This window comes from Crinia signifera, chromosome 11 (genome assembly GCF_055691185.1).
Source record: "Crinia signifera chromosome 11, ASM5569118v1, whole genome shotgun sequence".
Classification (NCBI taxonomy): domain Eukaryota; kingdom Metazoa; phylum Chordata; class Amphibia; order Anura; family Myobatrachidae; genus Crinia; species Crinia signifera.
Window position 1 is genome coordinate 70,803,054 of NC_139227.1, and position 23,698 is coordinate 70,826,751.

Sequence of the window (23,698 nt, forward strand, 5' to 3'; positions counted from 1 at the left end):
AAGCTAATAAAGCTATAGACCACCAAATGACTGTCGCTCTGCGCATCCGTCCCGTTAATTTGACGGAGACTGAGAACCGCGCCCGATGCATCACACACCAGCTCGGACCGCAGACAGTGCTATTGCAGGACCCCGGTGAGGATCCTAACGATGTCCTGCGCTCCACCAGGACAAGAGAAACAACATTCCAATTTAACCAGGTGTTTGACCAGGCAGCTACCCAGGAGACTGTGTATGATTCCACAGTGAAGCCCTTATTGGGTGACATCCTGTCCGGGTACAATGCTGCCATATTTGCCTACGGCCCCACAGGCACCGGAAAGACCTTCACCATGATGGGTAAGGACCGCGAACCTGGAGTAATATATCGCACCCTGAAGGACCTGTTTAAAGCCATTGAGGAGACTGGGGAAAAAAAGAATTTCTCCGTATCATTATCATACGCGGAGATCTATAATGAAACCGTCCGAGACCTATTAAGACCTTCCTCTAGGTCTTTGGTCCTCAGAGAGGATCCCAATGGCAACACCAACATAGAAGGGATTTCTACATTCTCCCTTAGCACTCCTGAGGAAGCCATGACCCTGCTGAAGAAGGGCAACAAGCGGCGCACAGAAGCTCCCACAGCCGCTAATAAGACCTCATCCCGCTCACATGCAGTATTGCAGGTCACCATAAAGCAGACAGCCAGTGATAGTGTGAGCACAGGCAAGTTGTACATGGTAGACCTTGCGGGATCAGAACGAGCAAGCCAGACTAAGAACAGCGGCCAGACCATGAAAGAAGGAGGATACATCAACCGATCCCTTCTTACCCTCAGGATGTGTATCATGGCGCTGCGTGACAGACCAGGCAGCCATATAAACTATCGGGACAGCAAGCTGACCTGGCTGCTAAAGGGAGCACTGAGCGGGAAAAGCCGATTGGTTATGATCACGCACATCAGCCCTGCGGATAGTGCTTATGAAGAATCCCGCAGCACAATGACCTACGGAAGCAAGGCCAAGTTTATCAAGACGCGAGTGGAGAAAAACCGTTTCTGTGTCCCCAATACGACTTCCGAGGGCGTCAGAGGGACCACAGTGCTGCCGGAAGTCCCTCATCCTCCAGAGCATGGCCGTGGGATCCTGCCCAGGTCTGGGAATATTTATCAAGTGAGAAAAAGTGCAAGGCCGCTGCGTGATTTTCCTCCCTGTATCCAGCAAAGAATCCCCAATCGCAATTTGAGACCAAAGCCACAGCATCTTCCGGTGTACACTCCTTTCAAGGTTGGTCATTACACATTGCACACATGAACAGCAATCGGGTCGGCAGTAAAGGTGCCCATACACGTTACAATTATTGTATACAGTATTATATACAATACTGTATTCAATAATTGTAACGTGTATGGAAACTTTTACACCTGAAGGAAAACTGGGGAATAGGGCTACTGGCGAAACCCCAACAAAAAAAAAACGACACTCAGCAGCCACCCCATGGGTGTGTTGGAAGAGCTGCCAATTATTTATAAATGATAACCATTATATCCAACTCATTGATAATTTAATAACTCAAAGGCTTAAACCAGGACAATGCCAGGTACGTCAGTCAGTTATACATAATGTGTGCTGTTAGTGGTTTTATTGTATTCTTGTTATGTAATACGATCCACAAAAAATTCCTAGTGTGCACAAGCACACATGGCCAATAAAGTTGATTCTGATTCTGATACATAGATCTTTTAATAATTATGCTAGGACACTACCAGTAGATGGGTGATGGGGCTTCATAGCACATTCCTGACAGGGGCCCCAATACATTGCTATGCGCAGGGGTCTACACTGCTGTTGACGCCCCTGTATGTATGTATGTATGTATGTATGTATGTATGTATGTATGTATGTATATATATATATATATATATATATATATATATATATATATATTTTTTTTTTTATTATTATTATTAATATTATTTATATACATTTGGTCTATCTATAATACTTTAACTGACCCGGCATATACTGGGTCACCTAAGTGTCCATCTCCGTGCTTTGCTCCGCCCCTCTGGAAACCCCCTTCTGAAAATCCTGCGTTTGCCACTGGTCGCATATTATTATGGTTATTATACTTTATTTATATGGCACCACAAAGGATCCCCCGGGCCCAATTACAGAGTACATATACAAATGAGGGTAACAGTGACCTACAGCTGAATACAATAGAGGACAAGTACAGGGCACATAACTATAGCTACATCCGCAGGGTATCAGCGTGGTAGAAAACCACAGGGTTTGGTGCTATCAAAGATGGCTTAAGTAAAGGCCCCCATGCACTATGCAAATTCTCTGAAGGGAGAAGTCGCACCTGATCCCCCGCCGAATGTCCAACCTCCGACTCCGCTCCGATGAACACAGGACTGTGCATCAGAACGGATATTATACACATGCGATTTGGACCGATTTCACCCAATATCTCAGCTTGATCTACCGGAATTGGCCCAAATCGCATAGTGTATGGGACATTATGAGAAGGAAAGCACACGAGAGATGAGGGTCCTGCTCATCTATTCATGAAAATCTTTATCACTATTTATAAATAATACAGACAATATAAGTAAGATTTTAAATCAGTTTTATTTTTCAAAAAGTTTTTTTTTTTTACGTTTTGGCATTGAGAAAGCAAATAGGTAATGTAACATCATGCCAAATACTGTAGGGAAATGAGAAACCAGTACAGTGGATTTGCAAACCAATATACCCCATTATATATACTCTGCCAAGTTCATAAAAGCTACTTCATACGTTATATTACATTATATATATTCTTACATATTACTTCAGTAGTAACCAGTAATAATGCGTTTGTAAATAAACTTTTCCAGTGGCATGAACCTGGCCTGCCATTGGAATTCTGGGATACATGGCGCACCTATAGTTCCTGATTGGACCGCTCTCTCAGTATTGGCAAGTGTTTAGGTTTTCATCCCGCACTAGGGTCTGCACGAATTTCGATATTAACAGATGGAATCAATACCATAGGAGTATGTCATACTTGCTGACAGCAGCAAGTCAGGGGGGCGGGACAGGCAGACGTCATCAAGCCCCACCCCCACGACAGTCAAACAACGTAATTCGCGGACCCGCAAAAAAAGGTCATTTTGTGCTGCAGGGAAGGGGGTGCGGGGGCTGCCTGGCCAATGCGGGAGGATTGCCCACCTTCCCGGGGGACCCGATTTTCGGGAGCCTCACGGCAATTCCAGGAGGGTAGGCAAGCCTGGAGTATGTAATACAATTAGGAACAAATAGAAAAATAATATAATACAAGATAATTAATTACCTCTAAGTAGGAGACTGCTTTGTCCAAAGCCTCGTGCCAGAGTAACATGAGGCCCAAAGTGGAGCCAAGTTGGTGGGGTAGAAGTTTGGATTGTGTCTATGATCCTCTATATTAAAGTCCAACCAGACTCCTATTTCCTTGTCCCACAGAACAGCCTGCACAGCATCCAGTCGCTCCGGCATATCTGTAGCAAATAACAATAACAGAAATGATACAATATAGAAATTATAATACAGCCAATTGGAAAAATGGTGAAATAAACTTTAACAAAAGACCAATTGTTCTGATAATGTTGTTAAATAAAATGGATTGACCTAGGCACTTATTCAGATCTGATCGCAGTACAAAATTGTTCTCAATATGGGCAAAACCTTGTGCACTGCAGGTGGGGCAGATGTAACATGTGCAGCGAGAGTTACATTTGGGTGGGGTGTTTTAAAACTGAAATCTAAATTGCAGTGTCAAAATAATGCAGTCAGTATTTACCCTGCACAGAAACAAAATCTAACTCTCTGTACACATGTTACATCTGTCCCACCTGGAGGGCACATGGTTTTGCCCATTTTGAGAACAAATTTGTTCTGCGATCAGATCTGAATAAGGGCCCTAATTTGTGTGAATGGCCATACAGCACATGTTGTGATCTTATCAGTGAGAAACACTCTGCGTCCTCCTAGCAGCACAATGTCCATTCTCAAACTATAGCCTGTTACCTCTGCCCTGGTGATGAGAATTTGGATTAACATATCCTCATCTGTCCCAGTCCCCCATCATGGTTTTTGTAAGGATCCTTGGCATAATATCCTTGGCGGTCCTTAATGCATTGTACTGCAGAAAGAGAGGACATGAGCTGGTTTATTACAAGGTAACTGTACATGGTTAGTATATTTCTCCTGATTATAAAACTGCCGCGAGAGATGAAGCAGTATTCACACTATACTAAAGTAATTAATAATTTGGCCACTGGAGGCGCACTTCCACTGGCATCTGTGGGCAACATATATTTTCTTTCAGAACTAATACAATTGCTCCCACTGCTGTGTATGGCTACAAACATGCAGAGATAAAAGGTTCTTTGTGCCTATTAACTTTTATCACGTAAATAAGTAAGAGGTAAGACATCCCAGGGGGACCAGAAGACGATACCACTTCTGTAACAGCAGACCCTGGATGAGATACATAGCAGTGCCCTTCTGCCATATGGCAGCTAGTGATGTCACAATGTGCCGATGATGTCACAATGGGCCGATGATGTCACAATGGGCTGTGATGGGTAGAACACTGGCAGCTGACTGCTTCCTGAGTCATATCTAATATTGCTGGACTTGTGCCAACACAGATAATTTTTCACTCTTTTCTGAAGATTGAAGTTTGATATAAAATGAAGAAGGCGAAAGCTAATAAAGCTATAGACCACCAAATGACTGTCGCTCTGCGCATCCGTCCCGTTAATTTGACGGAGACTAAGAACCGCGCCCGATGCATCACACACCAGCTCGGACCGCAGACAGTGCTATTGCAGGACCCCGGTGAGGATCCTAACGATGTCCTGCGCTCCACCAGGACAAGAGAAACAACATTCCAATTTAACCAGGTGTTTGACCAGGCAGCTACCCAGGAGACTGTGTATGATTCCACAGTGAAGCCCTTATTGGGTGACATCCTGTCCGGGTACAATGCTGCCATATTTGCCTACGGCCCCACAGGCACCGGAAAGACCTTCACCATGATGGGTAAGGACCGCGAACCTGGAGTAATATATCGCACCCTGAAGGACCTGTTTAAAGCCATTGAGGAGACTGGGGAAAAAAAGAATTTCTCCGTATCATTATCATACGCGGAGATCTATAATGAAACCGTCCGAGACCTATTAAGGCCTTCCTCTAGGTCTTTGGTCCTCAGAGAGGATCCCAATGGCAACACCAACATAGAAGGGATTTCTACATTCTCCCTTAGCACTCCTGAGGAAGCCATGACCCTGCTGAAGAAGGGCAACAAGCGGCGCACAGAAGCTCCCACAGCCGCTAATAAGACCTCATCCCGCTCACATGCAGTATTGCAGGTCACCATAAAGCAGACAGCCAGTGATAGTGTGAGCACAGGCAAGTTGTACATGGTAGACCTTGCGGGATCAGAACGAGCAAGCCAGACTAAGAACAGCGGCCAGACCATGAAAGAAGGAGGATACATCAACCGATCCCTTCTTACCCTCAGGATGTGTATCATGGCGCTGCGTGACAGACCAGGCAGCCATATAAACTATCGGGACAGCAAGCTGACCTGGCTGCTAAAGGGAGCACTGAGCGGGAAAAGCCGATTGGTTATGATCACGCACATCAGCCCTGCGGATAGTGCTTATGAAGAATCCCGCAGCACAATGACCTACGGAAGCAAGGCCAAGTTTATCAAGACGCGAGTGGAGAAAAACCGTGTCTGTGTCCCCAATACGACTTCCGAGGGCGTCAGAGGGGCCACAGTGCTGCCGGAAGTCCCTCATCCTCCAGAGCATGGCCGTGGGATCCTGCCCAGGTCTGGGAATATTTATCAAGTGAGAAAAAGTGCAAGGCCGCTGCGTGATTTTCCTCCCTGTATCCAGCAAAGAATCCCCAATCGCAATTTGAGACCAAAGCCACAGCATCTTCCGGTGTACACTCCTTTCAAGGTTGGTCATTACACATTGCACACATGAACAGCAATCGGGTCGGCAGTAAAGGTGCCCATACACGTTACAATTATTGTATACAGTATTATATACAATACTGTATTCAATAATTGTAATGTGTATGGAAACTTTTACACCTGAAGGAAAACTGGGGAATAGGGCTACTGGCGAAACCCCAACAAAAAAAAAACGACACTCAGCAGCCACCCCATGGGTGTGTTGGAAGAGCTGCCAATTATTTATAAATGATAACCATTATATCCAACTCATTGATAATTTAATAACTCAAAGGCTTAAACCAGGACAATGCCAGGTACGTCAGTCAGTTATACATAATGTGTGCTGTTAGTGGTTTTATTGTATTCTTGTTATGTAATACGATCCACAAAAAATTCCTAGTGTGCACAAGCACACATGGCCAATAAAGTTGATTCTGATTCTGATACATAGATCTTTTAATAATTATAATAGGACACTACCAGTAGATGGGTGATGGGGCTTCATAGCACATTCCTGATAGGGGCCCCAATACATTGCTATGCGCAGGGGTCTACACTGCTGTTGACGCCCCTGTATGTATGTATGTATGTATGTATGTATGTATGTGTATGTATGTATATATATATATATATATATATATTTTTTTTATTATTATTAATATTATTTATATACATTTGGTCTATCTATAATACTTTAACTGACCCGGCATATACTGGGTCACCTAAGTGTCCATCTCCGTGCTTTGCTCCGCCCCTCTGGAAACCCCCTTCTGAAAATCCTGCGTTTGCCACTGGTCGCATATTATTATGGTTATTATACTTTATTTATATGGCACCACAAAGGATCCCCCGGGCCCAATTACAGAGTACATATACAAATGAGGGAAACAGTGACCTACAGCTGAATACAATAGAGGACAAGTACAGGGCACATAACTATAGCTACATCCGCAGGGTATCAGCGTGGTAGAAAACCACAGGGTTTGGTGCTATCAAAGATGGCTTACGTAAAGGCTCCCATGCACTATGCAAATTCTCTGAAGGGAGAAGTCGCACCTGATCCCCCGCCGAATGTCCAACCTCCGACTCCGCTCCGATGAACACAGGACTGTGCATCAGAACGGATATTATACACATGCGATTTGGACCGATTTCACCCAATATCTCAGCTTGATCTACCGGAATTGGCCCAAATCGCATAGTGTATGGGACATTAAGCGAAGCACACGAGGGATGAGGGTCCTGCTCATCTATTCATGAAAATCTTTATCACTATTTATAAATAATACAGACAATATAAGTAAGATTTTAAATCAGTTTTATTTTTCAAAAAGTTTTTTTTTTTTACGTTTTGGCATTGAGAAAGAAAATAGGTAATGTAACATCATGCCAAATACTGTAGGGAAATGAGAAACCAGTACAGTGGATTTGCAAACCAATATACCCCATTATATATACTCTGCCAAGTTCATAAAAGCTACTTCATACGTTATATTACATTATATATATTCTTACATATTACTTCATTAGTAACCAGTAATAATGCGTTTGTAAATAAACTTTTCCAGTGGCATGAACCTGGCCTGCCATTGGAATTCTGGGATACATGGCGCACCTATAGTTCCTGATTGGACCGCTCTCTCAGTATTGGCAAGTGTTTAGGTTTTCATCCCGCACTAGGGTCTGCACGAATTTCGATGTTAACAGATGGAATCAATACCATAGGAGTATGTCATACTTGCTGACAGCAGCAAGTCAGGGGGGCGGGACAGGCAGACGTCATCAAGCCCCACCCCCACGACAGTCAAACAACGTAATTCGCGGACCTGCAAAAAAAGGACATTTTGTGCTGCAGGGAAGGGGGTGCGGGGGCTGCCTGGCCAATGCGGGAGGATTGCCCACCTTCCCGGGGGACCCGATTTTCGGGAGCCTCACGGCAATTCCAGGAGGGTAGGCAAGCCTGGAGTATGTAATACAATTAGGAACAAATAGAAAAATAATATAATACAAGATAATTAATTACCTCTAAGTAGGAGACTGCTTTGTCCACAGCCTCGTGCCAGAGTAACATGAGGCCCAAAGTGGAGCCAAGTTGGTGGGGTAGAAGTTTGGATTGTGTCTATGATCCTCTATATTAAAGTCCAACCAGACTCCTATTTCCTTGTCCCACAGAACAGCCTGCACAGCATCCAGTCGCTCCGGCATATCTGTAGCAAATAACAATAACAGAAATGATACAATATAGAAATTATAATACAGCCAATTGGAAAAATGGTGAAATAAACTTTAACAAAAGACCAATTGTTCTGATAATGTTGTTAAATAAAATGGATTGACCTAGGCCCTTATTCAGATCTGATCGCAGTACAAAATTGTTCTCAATATGGGCAAAACCTTGTGCACTGCAGGTGGGGCAGATGTAACATGTGCAGAAAGAGTTACATTTGGGTGGGGTGTTTTGAAACTGAAATCTAAATTGCAGTGTCAAAATAATGCAGTCAGTATTTACCCTGCACAGAAACAAAATCTAACTCTCTGTACACATGTTACATCTGTCCCACCTGGAGGGCACATGGTTTTGCCCATTTTGAGAACAAATTTGTTCTGCGATCAGATCTGAATAAGGGCCCTAATTTGTGTGAATGGCCATACAGCACATGTTGTGATCTTATCAGTGAGAAACACTCTGCGTCCTCCTAGCAGCACAATGTCCATTCTCAAACTATAGCCTGTTACCTCTGCCCTGGTGATGAGAATTTGGATTAACATATCCTCATCTGTCCCAGTCCCCCATCATGGTTTTTGTAAGGATCCTTGGCATAATATCCTTGGCGGTCCTTAATGCATTGTACTGCAGAAAGAGAGGACATGAGCTGGTTTATTACAAGGTAACTGTACATGGTTAGTATATTTCTCCTGATTATAAAACTGCCGCGAGAGATGAAGCAGTATTCACACTATACTAAAGTAATTAATAATTTGGCCACTGGAGGCGCACTTCCACTGGCATCTGTGGGCAACATATATTTTCTTTCAGAACTAATACAATTGCTCCCACTGCTGTGTATGGCTACAAACATGCAGAGATAAAAGGTTCTTTGTGCCTATTAACTTTTATCACGTAAATAAGTAAGAGGTAAGACATCCCAGGGGGACCAGAAGACGATACCACTTCTGTAACAGCAGACCCTGGATGAGATACATAGCAGTGCCCTTCTGCCATATGGCAGCTAGTGATGTCACAATGTGCCGATGATGTCACAATGGGCCGATGATGTCACAATGGGCTGTGATGGGTAGAACACTGGCAGCTGACTGCTTCCTGAGTCATATCTAATATTGCTGGACTTGTGCCAACACAGATAATTTTTCACTCTTTTCTGAAGATTGAAGTTTGATATAAAATGAAGAAGGCGAAAGCTAATAAAGCTATAGACCACCAAATGACTGTCGCTCTGCGCATCCGTCCCGTTAATTTGACGGAGACTAAGAACCGCGCCCGATGCATCACACACCAGCTCGGACCGCAGACAGTGCTATTGCAGGACCCCGGTGAGGATCCTAACGATGTCCTGCGCTCCACCAGGACAAGAGAAACAACATTCCAATTTAACCAGGTGTTTGACCAGGCAGCTACCCAGGAGACTGTGTATGATTCCACAGTGAAGCCCTTATTGGGTGACATCCTGTCCGGGTACAATGCTGCCATATTTGCCTACGGCCCCACAGGCACCGGAAAGACCTTAACCATGATGGGTAAGGACCGCGAACCTGGAGTAATATATCGCACCCTGAAGGACCTGTTTAAAGCCATTGAGGAGACTGGGGAAAAAAAGAATTTCTCCGTATCATTATCATACGCGGAGATCTATAATGAAACCGTCCGAGACCTATTAAGACCTTCCTCTAGGTCTTTGGTCCTCAGAGAGGATCCCAATGGCAACACCAACATAGAAGGGATTTCTACATTCTCCCTTAGCACTCCTGAGGAAGCCATGACCCTGCTGAAGAAGGGCAACAAGCGGCGCACAGAAGCTCCCACAGCCGCTAATAAGACCTCATCCCGCTCACATGCAGTATTGCAGGTCACCATAAAGCAGACAGCCAGTGATAGTGTGAGCACAGGCAAGTTGTACATGGTAGACCTTGCGGGATCAGAACGAGCAAGCCAGACTAAGAACAGCGGCCAGACCATGAAAGAAGGAGGATACATCAACCGATCCCTTCTTACCCTCAGGATGTGTATCATGGCGCTGCGTGACAGACCAGGCAGCCATATAAACTATCGGGACAGCAAGCTGACCTGGCTGCTAAAGGGAGCACTGAGCGGGAAAAGCCGATTGGTTATGATCACGCACATCAGCCCTGCGGATAGTGCTTATGAAGAATCCCGCAGCACAATGACCTACGGAAGCAAGGCCAAGTTTATCAAGACGCGAGTGGAGAAAAACCGTGTCTGTGTCCCCAATACGACTTCCGAGGGCGTCAGAGGGACCACAGTGCTGCCGGAAGTCCCTCATCCTCCAGAGCATGGCCGTGGGATCCTGCCCAGGTCTGGGAATATTTATCAAGTGAGAAAAAGTGCAAGGCCGCTGCGTGATTTTCCTCCCTGTATCTAGCAAAGAATCCCCAACCGCAATTTGAGACCAAAGCCACAGCATCTTCCGGTGTACACTCCTTTCAAGGTTGGTCATTACACATTGCACACATGAACAGCAATCGGGTCGGCAGTAAAGGTGCCCATACACGTTACAATTATTGTATACAGTATTATATACAATACTGTATTCAATAATTGTAACGTGTATGGAAACTTTTACACCTGAAGGAAAACTGGGGAATAGGGCTACTGGCGAAACCCCAACAAAAAAAAAACGACACTCAGCAGCCACCCCATGGGTGTGTTGGAAGAGCTGCCAATTATTTATAAATGATAACCATTATATCCAACTCATTGATAATTTAATAACTCAAAGGCTTAAACCAGGACAATGCCAGGTACGTCAGTCAGTTATACATAATGTGTGCTGTTAGTGGTTTTATTGTATTCTTGTTATGTAATACGATCCACAAAAAATTCCTAGTGTGCACAAGCACACATGGCCAATAAAGTTGATTCTGATTCTGATACATAGATCTTTTAATAATTATGCTAGGACACTACCAGTAGATGGGTGATGGGGCTTCATAGCACATTCCTGACAGGGGCCCCAATACATTGCTATGCGCAGGGGTCTACACTGCTGTTGACGCCCCTGTATGTATGTATGTATGTATGTATGTATGTGTATGTATGTATATATATATATATATATATATATATATATTTTTTTTTTTATTATTATTATTATTATTATTATTAATATTATTTATATACATTTGGTCTATCTATAATACTTTAACTGACCCGGCATATACTGGGTCACCTAAGTGTCCATCTCCGTGCTTTGCTCCGCCCCTCTGGAAACCCCCTTCTGAAAATCCTGCGTTTGCCACTGGTCGCATATTATTATTGTTATTATACTTTATTTATATGGCACCACAAAGGATCCCCCGGGCCCAATTACAGAGTACATATACAAATGAGGGTAACAGTGACCTACAGCTGAATACAATAGAGGACAAGTACAGGGCACATGACTATAGCTACATCCGCAGGGTATCAGCGTGGTAGAAAACCACAGGGTTTGGTGCTATCAAAGATGGCTTAAGTAAAGGCCCCCATGCACTATGCAAATTCTCTGAAGGGAGAAGTCGCACCTGATCCCCCGCCGAATGTCCAACCTCCGACTCCGCTCCGATGAATACAGGACTGTGCATCAGAACGGATATTATACACATGCGATTTGGACCGATTTCACCCAATATCTCAGCTTGATCTACCGGAATTGGCCCAAATCGCATAGTGTATGGGACATTAAGCGAAGCACACGAGGGATGAGGGTCCTGCTCATCTATTCATGAAAATCTTTATCACTATTTATAAATAATACAGACAATATAAGTAAGATTTTAAATCAGTTTTATTTTTCAAAAAGTTTTTTTTTTTTACGTTTTGGCATTGAGAAAGAAAATAGGTAATGTAACATCATGCCAAATACTGTAGGGAAATGAGAAACCAGTACAGTGGATTTGCAAACCAATATACCCCATTATATATACTCTGCCAAGTTCATAAAAGCTACTTCATACGTTATATTACATTATATATATTCTTACATATTACTTCATTAGTAACCAGTAATAATGCGTTTGTAAATAAACTTTTCCAGTGGCATGAACCTGGCCTGCCATTGGAATTCTGGGATACATGGCGCACCTATAGTTCCTGATTGGACCGCTCTCTCAGTATTGGCAAGTGTTTAGGTTTTCATCCCGCACTAGGGTCTGCACGAATTTCGATGTTAACAGATGGAATCAATACCATAGGAGTATGTCATACTTGCTGACAGCAGCAAGTCAGGGGGGCGGGACAGGCAGACGTCATCAAGCCCCACCCCCACGACAGTCAAACAACGTAATTCGCGGACCTGCAAAAAAAGGACATTTTGTGCTGCAGGGAAGGGGGTGCGGGGGCTGCCTGGCCAATGCGGGAGGATTGCCCACCTTCCCGGGGGACCCGATTTTCGGGAGCCTCACGGCAATTCCAGGAGGGTAGGCAAGCCTGGAGTATGTAATACAATTAGGAACAAATAGAAAAATAATATAATACAAGGTAATTAATTACCTCTAAGTAGGAGACTGCTTTGTCCACAGCCTCGTGCCAGAGTAACATGAGGCCCAAAGTGGAGCCAAGTTGGTGGGGTAGAAGTTTGGATTGTGTCTATGATCCTCTATATTAAAGTCCAACCAGACTCCTATTTCCTTGTCCCACAGAACAGCCTGCACAGCATCCAGTCGCTCCGGCATATCTGTAGCAAATAACAATAACAGAAATGATACAATATAGAAATTATAATACAGCCAATTGGAAAAATGGTGAAATAAACTTTAACAAAAGACCAATTGTTCTGATAATGTTGTTAAATAAAATGGATTGACCTAGGCCCTTATTCAGATCTGATCGCAGTACAAAATTGTTCTCAATATGGGCAAAACCTTGTGCACTGCAGGTGGGGCAGATGTAACATGTGCAGAAAGAGTTACATTTGGGTGGGGTGTTTTGAAACTGAAATCTAAATTGCAGTGTCAAAATAATGCAGTCAGTATTTACCCTGCACAGAAACAAAATCTAACTCTCTGTACACATGTTACATCTGTCCCACCTGGAGGGCACATGGTTTTGCCCATTTTGAGAACAAATTTGTTCTGCGATCAGATCTGAATAAGGGCCCTAATTTGTGTGAATGGCCATACAGCACATGTTGTGATCTTATCAGTGAGAAACACTCTGCGTCCTCCTAGCAGCACAATGTCCATTCTCAAACTATAGCCTGTTACCTCTGCCCTGGTGATGAGAATTTGGATTAACATATCCTCATCTGTCCCAGTCCCCCATCATGGTTTTTGTAAGGATCCTTGGCATAATATCCTTGGCGGTCCTTAATGCATTGTACTGCAGAAAGAGAGGACATGAGCTGGTTTATTACAAGGTAACTGTACATGGTTAGTATATTTCTCCTGATTATAAAACTGCCGCGAGAGATGAAGCAGTATTCACACTATACTAAAGTAATTAATAATTTGGCCACTGGAGGCGCACTTCCACTGGCATCTGTAGGCAACATATATTTTCTTTCAGAACTAATACAATTGCTCCCACTGCTGTGTATGGCTACAAACATGCAGAGATAAAAGGTTCTTTGTGCCTATTAACTTTTATCACGTAAATAAGTAAGAGGTAAGACATCCCAGGGGGACCAGAAGACGATACCACTTCTGTAACAGCAGACCCTGGATGAGATACATAGCAGTGCCCTTCTGCCATATGGCAGCTAGTGATGTCACAATGTGCCGATGATGTCACAATGGGCCGATGATGTCACAATGGGCTGTGATGGGTAGAACACTGGCAGCTGACTGCTTCCTGAGTCATATCTAATATTGCTGGACTTGTGCCAACACAGATAATTTTTCACTCTTTTCTGAAGATTGAAGTTTGATATAAAATGAAGAAGGCGAAAGCTAATAAAGCTATAGACCACCAAATGACTGTCGCTCTGCGCATCCGTCCCGTTAATTTGACGGAGACTAAGAACCGCGCCCGATGCATCACACACCAGCTCGGACCGCAGACAGTGCTATTGCAGGACCCCGGTGAGGATCCTAACGATGTCCTGCGCTCCACCAGGACAAGAGAAACAACATTCCAATTTAACCAGGTGTTTGACCAGGCAGCTACCCAGGAGACTGTGTATGATTCCACAGTGAAGCCCTTATTGGGTGACATCCTGTCCGGGTACAATGCTGCCATATTTGCCTACGGCCCCACAGGCACCGGAAAGACCTTCACCATGATGGGTAAGGACCGCGAACCTGGAGTAATATATCGCACCCTGAAGGACCTGTTTAAAGCCATTGAGGAGACTGGGGAAAAAAAGAATTTCTCCGTATCATTATCATACGCGGAGATCTATAATGAAACCGTCCGAGACCTATTAAGACCTTCCTCTAGGTCTTTGGTCCTCAGAGAGGATCCCAATGGCAACACCAACATAGAAGGGATTTCTACATTCTCCCTTAGCACTCCTGAGGAAGCCATGACCCTGCTGAAGAAGGGCAACAAGCGGCGCACAGAAGCTCCCACAGCCGCTAATAAGACCTCATCCCGCTCACATGCAGTATTGCAGGTCACCATAAAGCAGACAGCCAGTGATAGTGTGAGCACAGGCAAGTTGTACATGGTAGACCTTGCGGGATCAGAACGAGCAAGCCAGACTAAGAACAGCGGCCAGACCATGAAAGAAGGAGGATACATCAACCGATCCCTTCTTACCCTCAGGATGTGTATCATGGCGCTGCGTGACAGACCAGGCAGCCATATAAACTATCGGGACAGCAAGCTGACCTGGCTGCTAAAGGGAGCACTGAGCGGGAAAAGCCGATTGGTTATGATCACGCACATCAGCCCTGCGGATAGTGCTTATGAAGAATCCCGCAGCACAATGACCTACGGAAGCAAGGCCAAGTTTATCAAGACGCGAGTGGAGAAAAACCGTGTCTGTGTCCCCAATACGACTTCCGAGGGCGTCAGAGGGACCACAGTGCTGCCGGAAGTCCCTCATCCTCCAGAGCATGGCCGTGGGATCCTGCCCAGGTCTGGGAATATTTATCAAGTGAGAAAAAGTGCAAGGCCGCTGCGTGATTTTCCTCCCTGTATCCAGCAAAGAATCCCCAACCGCAATTTGAGACCAAAGCCACAGCATCTTCCGGTGTACACTCCTTTCAAGGTTGGTCATTACACATTGCACACATGAACAGCAATCGGGTCGGCAGTAAAGGTGCCCATACACGTTACAATTATTGTATACAGTATTATATACAATACTGTATTCAATAATTGTAACGTGTATGGAAACTTTTACACCTGAAGGAAAACTGGGGAATAGGGCTACTGGCGAAACCCCAACAAAAAAAAAACGACACTCAGCAGCCACCCCATGGGTGTGTTGGAAGAGCTGCCAATTATTTATAAATGATAACCATTATATCCAACTCATTGATAATTTAATAACTCAAAGGCTTAAACCAGGACAATGCCAGGTACGTCAGTCAGTTATACATAATGTGTGCTGTTAGTGGTTTTATTGTATTCTTGTTATGTAATACGATCCACAAAAAATTCCTAGTGTGCACAAGCACACATGGCCAATAAAGTTGATTCTGATTCTGATACATAGATCTTTTAATAATTATGCTAGGACACTACCAGTAGATGGGTGATGGGGCTTCATAGCACATTCCTGACAGGGGCCCCAATACATTGCTATGCGCAGGGGTCTACACTGCTGTTGACGCCCCTGTATGTATGTATGTATGTATGTATGTATGTGTATGTATGTATATATATATATATATATATATATATTTTTTTTTTTATTATTATTATTATTATTATTATTAATATTATTTATATACATTTGGTCTATCTATAATACTTTAACTGACCCGGCATATACTGGGTCACCTAAGTGTCCATCTCCGTGCTTTGCTCCGCCCCTCTGGAAACCCCCTTCTGAAAATCCTGCGTTTGCCACTGGTCGCATATTATTATGGTTATTATACTTTATTTATATGGCACCACAAAGGATCCCCCGGGCCCAATTACAGAGTACATATACAAATGAGGGTAACAGTGACCTACAGCTGAATACAATAGAGGACAAGTACAGGGCACATGACTATAGCTACATCCGCAGGGTATCAGCGTGGTAGAAAACCACAGGGTTTGGTGCTATCAAAGATGGCTTAAGTAAAGGCCCCCATGCACTATGCAAATTCTCTGAAGGGAGAAGTCGCACCTGATCCCCCGCCGAATGTCCAACCTCCGACTCCGCTCCGATGAATACAGGACTGTGCATCAGAACGGATATTATACACATGCGATTTGGACCGATTTCACCCAATATCTCAGCTTGATCTACCGGAATTGGCCCAAATCGCATAGTGTATGGGACATTAAGCGAAGCACACGAGGGATGAGGGTCCTGCTCATCTATTCATGAAAATCTTTATCACTATTTATAAATAATACAGACAATATAAGTAAGATTTTAAATCAGTTTTATTTTTCAAAAAGTTTTTTTTTTTTACGTTTTGGCATTGAGAAAGAAAATAGGTAATGTAACATCATGCCAAATACTGTAGGGAAATGAGAAACCAGTACAGTGGATTTGCAAACCAATATACCCCATTATATATACTCTGCCAAGTTCATAAAAGCTACTTCATACGTTATATTACATTATATATATTCTTACATATTACTTCATTAGTAACCAGTAATAATGCGTTTGTAAATAAACTTTTCCAGTGGCATGAACCTGGCCTGCCATTGGAATTCTGGGATACATGGCGCACCTATAGTTCCTGATTGGACCGCTCTCTCAGTATTGGCAAGTGTTTAGGTTTTCATCCCGCACTAGGGTCTGCACGAATTTCGATGTTAACAGATGGAATCAATACCATAGGAGTATGTCATACTTGCTGACAGCAGCAAGTCAGGGGGGCGGGACAGGCAGACGTCATCAAGCCCCACCCCCACGACAGTCAAACAACGTAATTCGCGGACCTGCAAAAAAAGGACATTTTGTGCTGCAGGGAAGGGGGTGCGGGGGCTGCCTGGCCAATGCGGGAGGATTGCCCACCTTCCCGGGGGACCCGATTTTCGGGAGCCTCACGGCAATTCCAGGAGGGTAGGCAAGCCTGGAGTATGTAATACAATTAGGAACAAATAGAAAAATAATATAATACAAGATAATTAATTACCTCTAAGTAGGAGACTGCTTTGTCCACAGCCTCGTGCCAGAGTAACATGAGGCCCAAAGTGGAGCCAAGTTGGTGGGGTAGAAGTTTGGATTGTGTCTATGATCCTCTATATTAAAGTCCAACCAGACTCCTATTTCCTTGTCCCACAGAACAGCCTGCACAGCATCCAGTCGCTCCGGCATATCTGTAGCAAATAACAATAACAGAAATGATACAATATAGAAATTATAATACAGCCAATTGGAAAAATGGTGAAATAAACTTTAACAAAAGACCAATTGTTCTGATAATGTTGTTAAATAAAATGGATTGACCTAGGCCCTTATTCAGATCTGATCGCAGTACAAAATTGTTCTCAATATGGGCAAAACCTTGTGCACTGCAGGTGGGGCAGATGTAACATGTGCAGAAAGAGTTACATTTGGGTGGGGTGTTTTGAAACTGAAATCTAAATTGCAGTGTCAAAATAATGCAGTCAGTATTTACCCTGCACAGAAACAAAATCTAACTCTCTGTACACATGTTACATCTGTCCCACCTGGAGGGCACATGGTTTTGCCCATTTTGAGAACAAATTTGTTCTGCGATCAGATCTGAATAAGGGCCCTAATTTGTGTGAATGGCCATACAGCACATGTTGTGATCTTATCAGTGAGAAACACTCTGCGTCCTCCTAGCAGCACAATGTCCATTCTCAAACTATAGCCTGTTACCTCTGCCCTGGTGATGAGAATTTGGATTAACATATCCTCATCTGTCCCAGTCCCCCATCATGGTTTTTGTAAGGATCCTTGGCATAATATCCTTGGCGGTCCTTAATGCATTGTACTGCAGAAAGAGAGGACATGAGCTGGTTTATTACAAGGTAACTGTACATGGTTAGTATATTTCTCCTGATTATAAAACTGCCGCGAGAGATGAAGCAGTATTCACACTATACTAAAGTAATTAATAATTTGGCCACTGGAGGCGCACTTCCACTGGCATCTGTGGGCAACATATATTTTCTTTCAGAACTAATACAATTGCTCCCACTGCTGTGTATGGCTACAAACATGCAGAGATAAAAGGTTCTTTGTGCCTATTAACTTTTATCACGTAAATAAGTAAGAGGTAAGACATCCCAGGGGGACCAGAAGACGATACCACTTCTGTAACAGCAGACCCTGGATGAGATACATAGCAGTGCCCTTCTGCCATATGGCAGCTAGTGATGTCACAATGTGCCGATGATGTCACAATGGGCCGATGATGTCACAATGGGCTGTGATGGGTAGAACACTGGCAGCTGACTGCTTCCTGAGTCATATCTAATATTGCTGGACTTGTGCCAACACAGATAATTTTTCACTCTTTTCTGAAGATTGAAGTTTGATATAAAATGAAGAAGGCGAAAGCTAATAAAGCTATAGACCACCAAATGACTGTCGCTCTGCGCATCCGTCCCGTTAATTTGACGGAGACTAAGAACCGCGCCCGATGCATCACACACCAGCTCGGACCGCAGACAGTGCTATTGCAGGACCCCGGTGAGGATCCTAACGATGTCCTGCGCTCCACCAGGACAAGAGAAACAACATTCCAATTTAACCAGGTGTTTGACCAGGCAGCTACCCAGGAGACTGTGTATGATTCCACAGTGAAGCCCTTATTGGGTGACATCCTGTCCGGGTACAATGCTGCCATATTTGCCTACGGCCCCACAGGCACCGGAAAGACCTTCACCATGATGGGTAAGGACCGCGAACCTGGAGTAATATATCGCACCCTGAAGGACCTGTTTAAAGCCATTGAGGAGACTGGGGAAAAAAAGAATTTCTCCGTATCATTATCATACGCGGAGATCTATAATGAAACCGTCCGAGACCTATTAAGACCTTCCTCTAGGTCTTTGGTCCTCAGAGAGGATCCCAATGGCAACACCAACATAGAAGGGATTTCTACATTCTCCCTTAGCACTCCTGAGGAAGCCATGACCCTGCTGAAGAAGGGCAACAAGCGGCGCACAGAAGCTCCCACAGCCGCTAATAAGACCTCATCCCGCTCACATGCAGTATTGCAGGTCACCATAAAGCAGACAGCCAGTGATAGTGTGAGCACAGGCAAGTTGTACATGGTAGACCTTGCGGGATCAGAACGAGCAAGCCAGACTAAGAACAGCGGCCAGACCATGAAAGAAGGAGGATACATCAACCGATCCCTTCTTACCCTCAGGATGTGTATCATGGCGCTGCGTGACAGACCAGGCAGCCATATAAACTATCGGGACAGCAAGCTGACCTGGCTGCTAAAGGGAGCACTGAGCGGGAAAAGCCGATTGGTTATGATCACGCACATCAGCCCTGCGGATAGTGCTTATGAAGAATCCCGCAGCACAATGACCTACGGAAGCAAGGCCAAGTTTATCAAGACGCGAGTGGAGAAAAACCGTGTCTGTGTCCCCAATACGACTTCCGAGGGCGTCAGAGGGACCACAGTGCTGCCGGAAGTCCCTCATCCTCCAGAGCATGGCCGTGGGATCCTGCCCAGGTCTGGGAATATTTATCAAGTGAGAAAAAGTGCAAGGCCGCTGCGTGATTTTCCTCCCTGTATCCAGCAAAGAATCCCCAACCGCAATTTGAGACCAAAGCCACAGCATCTTCCGGTGTACACTCCTTTCAAGGTTGGTCATTACACATTGCACACATGAACAGCAATCGGGTCGGCAGTAAAGGTGCCCATACACGTTACAATTATTGTATACAGTATTATATACAATACTGTATTCAATAATTGTAACGTGTATGGAAACTTTTACACCTGAAGGAAAACTGGGGAATAGGGCTACTGGCGAAACCCCAACAAAAAAAAAACGACACTCAGCAGCCACCCCATGGGTGTGTTGGAAGAGCTGCCAATTATTTATAAATGATAACCATTATATCCAACTCATTGATAATTTAATAACTCAAAGGCTTAAACCAGGACAATGCCAGGTACGTCAGTCAGTTATACATAATGTGTGCTGTTAGTGGTTTTATTGTATTCTTGTTATGTAATACGATCCACAAAAAATTCCTAGTGTGCACAAGCACACATGGCCAATAAAGTTGATTCTGATTCTGATACATAGATCTTTTAATAATTATGCTAGGACACTACCAGTAGATGGGTGATGGGGCTTCATAGCACATTCCTGACAGGGGCCCCAATACATTGCTATGCGCAGGGGTCTACACTGCTGTTGACGCCCCTGTATGTATGTATGTATGTATGTATGTATGTATGTATGTATGTGTATGTATGTATATATATATATATATATATATATATATATATATTTTTTTTTTTATTATTATTATTATTATTATTATTAATATTATTTATATACATTTGGTCTATCTATAATACTTTAACTGACCCGGCATATACTGGGTCACCTAAGTGTCCATCTCCGTGCTTTGCTCCGCCCCTCTGGAAACCCCCTTCTGAAAATCCTGCGTTTGCCACTGGTCGCATATTATTATTGTTATTATACTTTATTTATATGGCACCACAAAGGATCCCCCGGGCCCAATTACAGAGTACATATACAAATGAGGGTAACAGTGACCTACAGCTGAATACAATAGAGGACAAGTACAGGGCACATGACTATAGCTACATCCGCAGGGTATCAGCGTGGTAGAAAACCACAGGGTTTGGTGCTATCAAAGATGGCTTAAGTAAAGGCCCCCATGCACTATGCAAATTCTCTGAAGGGAGAAGTCGCACCTGATCCCCCGCCGAATGTCCAACCTCCGACTCCGCTCCGATGAATACAGGACTGTGCATCAGAACGGATATTATACACATGCGATTTGGACCGATTTCACCCAATATCTCAGCTTGATCTACCGGAATTGGCCCAAATCGCATAGTGTATGGGACATTAAGCGAAGCACACGAGGGATGAGGGTCCTGCTCATCTATTCATGAAAATCTTTATCACTATTTATAAATAATACAGACAATATAAGTAAGATTTTAAATCAGTTTTATTTTTCAAAAAGTTTTTTTTTTTTACGTTTTGGCATTGAGAAAGAAAATAGGTAATGTAACATCATGCCAAATACTGTAGGGAAATGAGAAACCAGTACAGTGGATTTGCAAACCAATATACCCCATTATATATACTCTGCCAAGTTCATAAAAGCTACTTCATACGTTATATTACATTATATATATTCTTACATATTACTTCATTAGTAACCAGTAATAATGCGTTTGTAAATAAACTTTTCCAGTGGCATGAACCTGGCCTGCCATTGGAATTCTGGGATACATGGCGCACCTATAGTTCCTGATTGGACCGCTCTCTCAGTATTGGCAAGTGTTTAGGTTTTCATCCCGCACTAGGGTCTGCACGAATTTCGATGTTAACAGATGGAATCAATACCATAGGAGTATGTCATACTTGCTGACAGCAGCAAGTCAGGGGGGCGGGACAGGCAGACGTCATCAAGCCCCACCCCCACGACAGTCAAACAACGTAATTCGCGGACCTGCAAAAAAAGGACATTTTGTGCTGCAGGGAAGGGGGTGCGGGGGCTGCCTGGCCAATGCGGGAGGATTGCCCACCTTCCCGGGGGACCCGATTTTCGGGAGCCTCACGGCAATTCCAGGAGGGTAGGCAAGCCTGGAGTATGTAATACAATTAGGAACAAATAGAAAAATAATATAATACAAGATAATTAATTACCTCTAAGTAGGAGACTGCTTTGTCCACAGCCTCGTGCCAGAGTAACATGAGGCCCAAAGTGGAGCCAAGTTGGTGGGGTAGAAGTTTGGATTGTGTCTATGATCCTCTATATTAAAGTCCAACCAGACTCCTATTTCCTTGTCCCACAGAACAGCCTGCACAGCATCCAGTCGCTCCGGCATATCTGTAGCAAATAACAATAACAGAAATGATACAATATAGAAATTATAATACAGCCAATTGGAAAAATGGTGAAATAAACTTTAACAAAAGACCAATTGTTCTGATAATGTTGTTAAATAAAATGGATTGACCTAGGCCCTTATTCAGATCTGATCGCAGTACAAAATTGTTCTCAATATGGGCAAAACCTTGTGCACTGCAGGTGGGGCAGATGTAACATGTGCAGAAAGAGTTACATTTGGGTGGGGTGTTTTGAAACTGAAATCTAAATTGCAGTGTCAAAATAATGCAGTCAGTATTTACCCTGCACAGAAACAAAATCTAACTCTCTGTACACATGTTACATCTGTCCCACCTGGAGGGCACATGGTTTTGCCCATTTTGAGAACAAATTTGTTCTGCGATCAGATCTGAATAAGGGCCCTAATTTGTGTGAATGGCCATACAGCACATGTTGTGATCTTATCAGTGAGAAACACTCTGCGTCCTCCTAGCAGCACAATGTCCATTCTCAAACTATAGCCTGTTACCTCTGCCCTGGTGATGAGAATTTGGATTAACATATCCTCATCTGTCCCAGTCCCCCATCATGGTTTTTGTAAGGATCCTTGGCATAATATCCTTGGCGGTCCTTAATGCATTGTACTGCAGAAAGAGAGGACATGAGCTGGTTTATTACAAGGTAACTGTACATGGTTAGTATATTTCTCCTGATTATAAAACTGCCGCGAGAGATGAAGCAGTATTCACACTATACTAAAGTAATTAATAATTTGGCCACTGGAGGCGCACTTCCACTGGCATCTGTAGGCAACATATATTTTCTTTCAGAACTAATACAATTGCTCCCACTGCTGTGTATGGCTACAAACATGCAGAGATAAAAGGTTCTTTGTGCCTATTAACTTTTATCACGTAAATAAGTAAGAGGTAAGACATCCCAGGGGGACCAGAAGACGATACCACTTCTGTAACAGCAGACCCTGGATGAGATACATAGCAGTGCCCTTCTGCCATATGGCAGCTAGTGATGTCACAATGTGCCGATGATGTCACAATGGGCCGATGATGTCACAATGGGCTGTGATGGGTAGAACACTGGCAGCTGACTGCTTCCTGAGTCATATCTAATATTGCTGGACTTGTGCCAACACAGATAATTTTTCACTCTTTTCTGAAGATTGAAGTTTGATATAAAATGAAGAAGGCGAAAGCTAATAAAGCTATAGACCACCAAATGACTGTCGCTCTGCGCATCCGTCCCGTTAATTTGACGGAGACTAAGAACCGCGCCCGATGCATCACACACCAGCTCGGACCGCAGACAGTGCTATTGCAGGACCCCGGTGAGGATCCTAACGATGTCCTGCGCTCCACCAGGACAAG

At 43.8% G+C, this 23,698-nt stretch overlaps 1 long non-coding RNA gene across 3 annotated transcripts in view; it reads right to left on the minus strand.

Moving 5' to 3' along the window:
- Nucleotides 1–23,698, minus strand: part of LOC146045229 (uncharacterized) — a 49,305-nt gene that overhangs the window by 22,289 nt on the left and 3,318 nt on the right. For 2 of the 3 annotated variants that reach the window (XR_014465391.1, XR_014465389.1), the window contains exons 2-11: nt 22,843–22,957; nt 22,130–22,313; nt 18,123–18,237; nt 17,410–17,593; nt 13,423–13,537; nt 12,710–12,893; nt 8,719–8,833; nt 8,006–8,189; nt 4,035–4,149; nt 3,322–3,505 (exon numbers count right to left, since the gene is read on the minus strand). This is a non-coding gene — a long non-coding RNA (uncharacterized LOC146045229). The remainder of the gene's footprint in view (nt 1–3,321; nt 3,506–4,034; nt 4,150–8,005; nt 8,190–8,718; nt 8,834–12,709; nt 12,894–13,422; nt 13,538–17,409; nt 17,594–18,122; nt 18,238–22,129; nt 22,314–22,842; nt 22,958–23,698) is intronic. The other variant, XR_014465390.1, reaches the window with a different exon arrangement.